The sequence below is a fragment of the Dendropsophus ebraccatus genome, chromosome 10, assembly GCF_027789765.1.
Source record: "Dendropsophus ebraccatus isolate aDenEbr1 chromosome 10, aDenEbr1.pat, whole genome shotgun sequence".
In the NCBI taxonomy this organism is placed as follows: domain Eukaryota; kingdom Metazoa; phylum Chordata; class Amphibia; order Anura; family Hylidae; genus Dendropsophus; species Dendropsophus ebraccatus.
This window is the reverse complement of record NC_091463.1, coordinates 70,983,853-70,991,112: the sequence shown is the minus strand read 5'-3', so window position 1 is coordinate 70,991,112 and position 7,260 is coordinate 70,983,853. Positions and strand designations below refer to the sequence as shown.

The 7,260-nt window shown below is 43.3% G+C and overlaps 1 protein-coding gene across 1 annotated transcript in view; it reads left to right on the top strand.

Moving 5' to 3' along the window:
- The window catches only part of STK26 (serine/threonine kinase 26), an 88,761-nt gene that overhangs the window by 57,967 nt on the left and 23,534 nt on the right, over positions 1–7,260 (top strand). The gene's annotated exons all lie outside the window — the stretch shown is intronic.

The window sequence follows — 7,260 nt, the reverse complement described above, 5'->3', positions numbered from 1 at the left end:
AAGCTCTGTACAGACTGCTGCACTACTATAGTTAGAGTGTACAGTATGATATCTATAGCAGTGCTGCAGTCTGTACAGAATGTACAGTATAACAGTAGCTGCAGCTTGCATGGTATAGAACAGTGCTTCTCAAACTGTGAGGCTGGCCTTACCAGTGAGGCGCCCCCTAGTTGTTGGTGAGGCCCAGCTTGGGAGCCAGTTTTCACAAAAGCAACTATGATCTGCACAGTCCTTTTGCGGTTTGCAAAAATCTTAATTTTAGCAACATTAATTTTATTTTGTACTTGCTTTATTAGCATATAGAGCTTGGGAGACAGGTGAAAGCTAGCCCTAGCATTGTCTCAGCTTTTAAATGGACTTTCACCTTAGATAGTGAGGCCCAGGCCCTCTTGGTCAGTCTGGTGAGGCCCAGGCATTGCCTTGGCCTGTTGGGTGAGGCTCCAGTAGAAAAAGTTTTAGAAGCACTGGTATAGAACATACTGCTTGCTGCAATTCTATAGCATAATATATCAGTCTGTCTTTACTAAGTGTTATACTACCAGGGCTACAGCCTATATATACACTGTGTACATCAGCTTCATCTAGTATAAAGCACACGGGCCGAATGTGTAGCCTCATAGGACCTGTGATTCTGTTCTGTGTGTCCTGAGTTATGTATGTATAGGGTTATTTGAGTTTTTTTTTTTTTTCTTCTTATGTTCCCCAAAATGTTTATTGGATTTTCCAAAGAAAATTAAAGAATGCAATACAGAAGCAAATGTACAACGTTTCCAATGATCCGCAAGAGGAAATAACATAGAAGGAGGTTACAACAATCATTTTGTTTGGTTGTACAAAATAAAGAATATCAATCAATTAAATAGCGATGTCCTTAACCAAGAACTGAGAGCAAAAATAAAATTCAGGGATTTGAGGTCTTTTTATAGAAGTATTTTTGTTTGTACCTACCCTGGTCTGCTGGAAACAGGACCTCAATAAAACTACACAACCACATGAGCCTCCATGGTTACTAGCTGCTGTTTTGTGGTGCACCATTCTATAGTTAGTGATTTTTGTTTTCCATATTTTTTATTTTCTTTTTCTGCAAGAGGAAATTGTAAGTTACCTAGACCTGAGCCCTAGGTGTGACAGCAACCTCTGCACCACCTATGCCTGCCGCCCTGCATGGAAGTATGCAGTGTAGTAACCTTTGTACACGTTACTTGCAGTGCTGATATGTTAGGCTTGCTCCCATATTGCTCTATTAAAAGGTAGATTTCCTTTTAGGTCCGCAGGGAGTACACTGGTTGCCATCTCCCATGGAAGCTGTTATGGCAACCACATTGGTTGTTACACTGCTTTCTAGGAGGCATCTGAATAGCTTTTTATTGTGGTAAGATGACCTTTTTTTTATGATCTACAGATAGTTTTCAGGATCAGTGTCATTAACCCTTTTAAGAATTGGACAATTCGGGAGACAGGGCTTAATAGTCTGGTCCTACATTGAAGTAGATTTGTGGTCTTGTTGGTTTGTAGGATGGTTTGCAATTTTTGTGGCAAACCACAAAAATGTTAGTTATTTAACCCTTTGAGGACCAGGCCCAAAATGACTCAGTGGACCGCGCAAATTTTGATCTTAGTGCTTTCGTTTTTCCCTCCCCCCCCCCCCCCCTTCTAAGAGCTCTAGCACTCTCAGTTTTCTATCTACAAGCCATGTAAGTGCTTGTTTTTTACAGGAATAGTTGTACTTTGTAATGGCGTCTTTCATTTTACCATAACATGTATGATGGAATTCCAAATATATTATTTATGAAGATATAAATTGGTGAAATCGCAAAAAAGAATGCAATATGGTAACGTTTGGGGGGTTCCTGTGTCTACGTAATGCACTATACGGTAACAGCGACATGACACTATTATTCTATAGGTCAGTCCGAACACAACCATATGCAGGTTACACAGATTCTCTAATGTTATATATATATATTTTTTTTTTTATGAAATCCTTTTTTTGGGCAATTAAATATTAATAAAATGGTCACAGATAGATAACCAAAAAGAATATAATAAAACTTAACTTTTAATGAAATTCCACAACATAATATCCCCACCAATAACCAAGGCTCCTAGAGCCATCACGTACATAAACAGACAAGTGAGAAACACAAAATAGATCTGACAGTACAACGTAATCCCTGGCACCAACTCAAAAAAATCATAGAGTGCGTAGTTCAGGGTAGCTAACTGTCATATATCCAATGCCAGAGGGGTATGCAAGGCACTATTAGGTATTTGCCCACATGTAGGGAGCACCAGGCCCTGTTGGTCCCTACTACGGTGCACCACCTACCCCTCCTCGCTCAGGGAGTAGCGGAGTTATCGCCCTAATAAGGACGGCCCCTGCCCCGTTCTACCCCTGTCGGAATACCCTACACTTACCCTGCCTAAGCTCCCGACACGTGTTTCGTCAATACTCGTCAGGGGAGTCACGTCAGGTAAACAACACTTACATGGGGTACATATGTCACAGCATATTCTCATACAGTAGGGGCGTCCTGACAGTGGTCAGAGACGCTTAACTCACGTGGCCCAGTGGCCGGCAATCATCTGTAACAGCAGCGTATGGCTCAAAGTTTTATTATATTCTTTTTGGTTATCTATCTGTGATCATATGTTGTTTTGAGATACCCTTGGTGGAACTGCATTATTGTAGCCACGGATCTGTGATTATATTAATAAAATGGGCCTATTGTGACGCTTATAACGGTTTTATTTTTTCACCTACGGGGCTGTATGGGGTGTCATTTTTTCCGCCATGATCTCTAGTTTTTATTAATACCATATTTGTGAAGATCGGACGTTTTGATCACTTTTTATTGATTTTTTTTTAAAATATATATAATGTAACATAAAATCGGTAATCTGCGCACTTTTTCCCCTCTTTTCGTGTACGCCGTTTACCGGTCGCAATGACGCTTGTTATATTTTAATCGGACAATTACGCACGCTACGGTATATTATATGTTTATCTATTTATTCATTTTTATATGTTTTATTTATATAATGGGAAAGGGGGGTGATTTAGACTTTTATTGGGGGAGGGGTTTTGGGGTAGTGTGTTAGTGTTTTGAACTTTTTTTTTTTACACTTTTGAAGTCCCTTTGGGGGACTTCTACATACAGTACTTTGATTTCTACACTGATGAATGCTATGCCATAGGCATAGCATTGATCAGTGTTATCGGCGATCTGCTCATTGAGCCTGCCTGTGCAGGCTCAGTGTAGCAGATCGCCGATCGGACCGCACGGAGGCAGGTGAGAAACCTCCGGCAGTCCGTTTCAACGATCGGGACCCCCGCAGTCACACTGCGCCGGTCCCGATCGGTCCCGATCGGTAAGTGACAGGGGACTCCCCCTGTCACTTACACTTAAACGCCGCGATCGTGGCGTTTAAGGGGTTAATGACACGCGGCAGCGCGATCGCTGCAGCGTGTCATTACCGGTGAGGTTCCGGCTGCTGATTGCAGCCGGCCCCCACCTGCTATGAAGCGCGCTCCGCTCCGGAGCGCGCTTCATAGCGGGAAAAACACCCAGGACGTAAGGTTACGTCATGGGTCGTCTGGGGACAGACTTCCATGACGTAACCCTACGTCCAGGGTCGTCTAGGGGTTAAAGTGTCACTGTCGTTAAAATTTTTATTGCAGAAATCAATAGTACAGGCGATTTTAAGAAACTTTGTAATTGGGTTTATTAGCCGAAAAATGCATTTTTATCATGAAAAAGCAGTTTGAAGCTCTCCCCCCCCCCCTGTCTTCATGGTTTTCCTATGGAGAGAGAAAGTAAAGGCAGCAAAAACAGGACAACAAAGAGTTAATTTACATTCACATCATGGGCTCTCTCTTCTGACAGGCACCATGGAGCTATCTGACCACTAATTAGGGCTCTGAATAGCTCCCCTGCTGAGCAATCCTTTGTTCTTGGCTCTCAGCTGCCCAATCTCCCTCCTTCCCCCTCCCCCCTCCCCTCTTCATAGACCAGACAGGATCCCACTGATGAAAGTTGAAAAAACAGTCGAGATTTCCTGATTCTGAGGAGTGGACAGCAGAAAGGAGAGGAGAGGGGGGACCTGGCAAAAGGCTTTTTACATGCATATAATGGCATATTTGGCTAATAAACCCAGTTACAAAGTTTCTTAAAATCGCCTGGACTATTGATTTCTGCAAAAAAAAATTTTACGACAGTGACTCTTTAAGGACAACTCTGGCCAAAACCTTTTTTTTTAATATATTTATTACTTATGGAAAGTTAAACAAATTCCTAAAGTACATTAATTATGGGAAATGCACATATAGTGCTATTTTAGTAGATCAGGCAGGGTTCAGATTCTGTAAAAAACGTGACGTCACGTATCGATTGTAATCCCTGTGGAGTGTCCAGCAGAGACCGCACTGTATTTAGAAGTCTATGGCGCTGTATTGTCTATGGAAGTGAATGTAATGTACACTATGCTTTGATTGAATATCTTTATGGGATACTTTGGGGCGCAAGTGTCCTTGCTCTCCAAAGTATTCCATAAATGTATTCAATACATTTAAAGGGCACCGAGCAGGGAGAGAAGTGCCTGTGAATCTAACTACCTCCCCCCTCCCTCCCTGCTCGGTGCTGTGGGACTTATATACACTGTACTACTACTCCCATCCCTCATGATGAGCAGATGGTGGGGGAGTAGTACCAGGGCCATCCCCATCGACAACCCCGGCAGCTCGGCTGACATCAGGGAACGAGTGGGCAAGACACCGGGGCGGCGGTGGTGAGCTCTGCAGTGCCTGGCGCGGGATGTTTACGGCTGTGCGGCGGCATCAGCGGTGGCAGCATGGGGTGCTGGTGATGGGGATAGCCCTGGTACTACTCCTCCCCCCCCCCCCCCCCCCCCCCCCCATCATCTGCTCATGGTATGTGTCCCACAGCACCCAGAAGGGAGGAAGGAGGTAGTTAGATGCACAGGCACCTCTCTCCCTCACTGCTCTCCAAATGTATTGATTGAATGCATTTATAGAATATTTTGGGGAGCAAGGAGACTTGCTCCCCAAAGTATTCCATAAATGTATTCAATCAATAAAGCATAGTGTACATTACATTACATACACTTCCATAGACCCAAAACAGTGCCATAGACTTCTACATATAGTGCACCCCCTGCTGGACGCTCCATAGAAATTACAACTGATTTGTGACGTCACATTTTTTTAACATAATCTGAACACTGCTTGGTTCCGTGATCCATGAAATAATTTTAAGAATGGAAAAAAAAAAAAAAATTTAACTAGTTTGCTTAGATTTGATCCACGTTTTTTACCGATGTCATGGATGTGACATCTGTGACGACCGCAAAAAACATGGATCTCGTAGACCTCTATTGGTAATCAGTAGATTGCGGATCCGCAGTAGACTGGATTGTGTAAATAGCCCAATAGAAATAAATGGCCCATAAGTTGATCCGTGATTGGGGAACCGCAATCATGGACTACTTTACGGGACATGTGAATAAGGCCTTACATTACGCAGAAAGCTGATTGGACATTGTGTAATTTTGTTCCCCTGTGGAGGCACTGTAGGAAAATTTAATGTGTTCTGCCAGGTTTCCTAATAGGGGAATAGGAACTTTATGAACATCTCATCCTCAAGCGACTCTCCTCCAACCCCTAGAGAAGTTTGGTAAAAATTTTATTAAAGTATTGTATTGCCCCCCAAAAGTTATACAAATCACCAATATACACTTATTACGGGAAATGCTTATAAAGTGCTTTTTTTCCCTGCACTTACTACTGCATCAAGGCTTCACTTCCTGGATAACATGGTGATGTCACTTCCTGGATAAAATGGTGATGTCACGACCCGACTCCCAGAGCTGTGCAGGCTGTGGCTGCTGGAGAGGATGATGGCAGGGGGACACTGAGGGACACAGGGCACTGGAGGGACACTGAGCATCCCTCTGCCATCATCCTCTCCCACAGCCACAGCCCGCACAGCTCTGGGAGTCGGGTTGTGACTAGAGATGAGCGAACCTCAAGCATGCTCGAGACCATCCGAACCCGAACATTCGGCATTTGATTAGCTGTGGCTGCTGAAGTTGGATAAAGCCCTAAGGCTATGTGGAAAACATGGATATAGTCATTGGCTGTATCCATGTTTTCCAGACAACCTTAGAGCTTTATCCAAGTTCAGCAGCCACCGCTGATCAAATGCCGAACGTTCGGGTTTGGATTGACCCGAACCCGGTTCGCTCCTCTCTAGTCGTGACATCACCATGTTATCCAGGAAGTGAAGCCTTGATGCAGTAGTAAGTGCAGGGAAAAATGGCACTTTATATGCATTTCCAGTATTAAGTGTATATTGGGGATTTGTACAATTTTTGGGGGGGCTATACAATACGGCAACATTTTTTTATTAAAGGACTTCTCCTTTAACCCCTTCCGCCAATATGACGTCCAGGGATGTCATGAAAAGCAGTGCCATTCTGCAACATGACGTCCCTGGACGTCATGCCTCCTCTGCTTCCCCCAGCTGTCTGTAACGGAGATCGGGCAGCAGGAAGAGGCGACTGCAGCGTCTATGGGGAGATCTGATCCCTCTTGCTGATCGGACGGCAGAAGGAGGCTGCGGCACATTGCCTCCTCCTGCCGCCACTGCTGAAGTCCTCCCTCCGCCTCTCTCCCTCTCCGACCCCGTGCTGATCATTCACTGTATCATGCATTACAGCACAGATCGTGTGCTGTAATGCATGATATATGCATGATATATATCTGCAAAACACACACAAATACATAATGAATTAATAATTAATAATTAAATAAAAAAATATAAATAGATAAATATACACATTCACCATCCCCCCTTTATAATTGATCCCCTATAAATGAGATACACATATTTGGTATTGCTGCGTCCGTAATGACCCTGTCTATTAACCCGTTACATTAATTATACCACCCCATGAATGCCATTTAAAAAAAAAAAAATCTAACCAAAATGACAATTTTTTTGTTAATCCCGCCCCCTAAAAATTATAGATAAAAGCTATCAGGACGTCACATATACCCAAAAGGTGTACCACTAAAAATGTCAGCTTATGCCCCGCCCCCCCCCCCCCCCAAAAAAAAAAAACCCTCACATAACTCCATTGCCGAAAAAAATAAAAATATTGCTGCTCTTACAGTATGCAAGACACAAACCGCTTTTATAGCATAAATGACATAAACTATAACACAAGCTATATAAAATG